Below are 1,557 nucleotides of genomic sequence, written 5' to 3' on the forward strand. Positions count from 1 at the left end.
CCCCCCCTCACCCCACCCAAGCACGCACCATACCCTATGGTTTTGTGAAATGCCGCCACTGCTATCAGTCATTGGCGATGGACGATGGCATCGTCTATCGGCCCAACCCTAGCGTGAATGCACCTTTACATTACAAACAACAGGAACCATGACTGTGACAAATTACAAAATAAAAGACATGACATAAACATTGTAATGGTCTGGGTGTATGTTACTTTAAGACCCATGTTTTGGGTTTCCCTGAGCCCTGTATTCTGGGAAAGAATGAAGAGGGTGAATTAATGCTGTGCCATTTTGATTCTGTTTGTGTTTTCTGTTATATGTTAACCGTAATCTGTGTCTTGTGAATCGTTGACAAAGCATTATAGGTGACAAGTCGAACCAAAACCCAAAAACAATTGTGATAGCCAGTACATTCAGTACTCAGTACAAGCAGATCTACTAATTCTACTGATTTTACAATCATTAAATCACAATATAAATTCAAATAGAACTCACAAAACAGAAAATGCTCCCTTCCTCTTGTGTTTAGCACAACAAGTCCACACCCACAGGTGAATGAGATGTAACGTCTGAAATCTAACTCTGCTCAACCTGACAGCTGAATCGGCGGCATTGTATAGTATCCTGAGAGATATAAGGTAACTTTTCCATCAAATTATTTTGTTATAATTATAAATATTATTTAAGGTTACTTTTTCAAAACAATCCACAGAAATACACATTGCTATTCTTGTCAAATTAATATCATATATAATATGTGTTTGTATAAAGCAAAACAATCAAGGCACTTGTGTGGCTAGTTTTAGTTTTTAGTTTTAAGTTTTAGTTTGAGTGCTTTTTCCACAGTAATGCAAAAAAAGGTCAAAGGTGTGTGATTTGTAAAACAATGGGGGGAAAAAGTGTTAAAATCTATTCCATGGTGGTTTTAGATTGGTTTAGGCTTTTATACCATGAGCGGCGGAGACCAGATATTTTATTATTGATAAAATATCTTTTTATATTCTTGATGTTTTTGGAAGGCACTTGATTTTCAAGATGTAACACTGGTTTATTGATGTTTAGCTATATTTATAAGCCGCACTGTAAGAATAGAACACCTGGGCGTAGCAGTTGCGGAAGAAGCAGATACATGATAAGCTGTCTAACAAGTTTCAAACAACATTGCTGCCAAACTCCAAGACTTAGTAAATGAACTTTAGCCAATGAATACAACAAGAAAGTAATAGTTTTGTACACCACAATGTTTAAAACCAGGAGTGGTTTCTTCATTAGGGCGACGCACCACAAAAGTGTGAATAGGAGGGATTTTTCTGCAATGCAATCTCTATGAGTTCTGGGAGGGTTAGCACTAACATGCTTTCATCGTAACTTAACTTGTGCAATGAACAATAGGCTACCTCTATTAATTATCTTTAAGCTAAAGTCAGGACTGTAAATCAGTATCTTACCAGTAAAGTTTTGATGGATGACAATTGTTATGGATGTAAAGACGATTACACTGACAAAAAAAAAATTGTTCCCCAGCACAGCAAACACCAGGGGCGATTCTAGGAT

General features: G+C 36.7%; 1 protein-coding gene across 1 annotated transcript in view; it reads left to right on the forward strand.

Annotated features, from left to right (window-relative positions):
• Positions 1-530: 530 nt before the first annotated feature.
• LOC107693323 (nuclear GTPase SLIP-GC-like) overlaps positions 531-1,557 on the forward strand; it is a 25,842-nt gene continuing 24,815 nt past the window's right edge. Inside the window, exon 1 of the mRNA XM_016492659.1 lies at positions 531-641. The gene's annotated coding sequence lies outside the window, so the exon portion shown is untranslated. The remainder of the gene's footprint in view (positions 642-1,557) is intronic.

The sequence above is a fragment of the Sinocyclocheilus anshuiensis genome, unplaced genomic scaffold (assembly GCF_001515605.1).
Source record: "Sinocyclocheilus anshuiensis isolate Anshui unplaced genomic scaffold, SAMN03320099.WGS_v1.1 scaffold566, whole genome shotgun sequence".
Classification (NCBI taxonomy): domain Eukaryota; kingdom Metazoa; phylum Chordata; class Actinopteri; order Cypriniformes; family Cyprinidae; genus Sinocyclocheilus; species Sinocyclocheilus anshuiensis.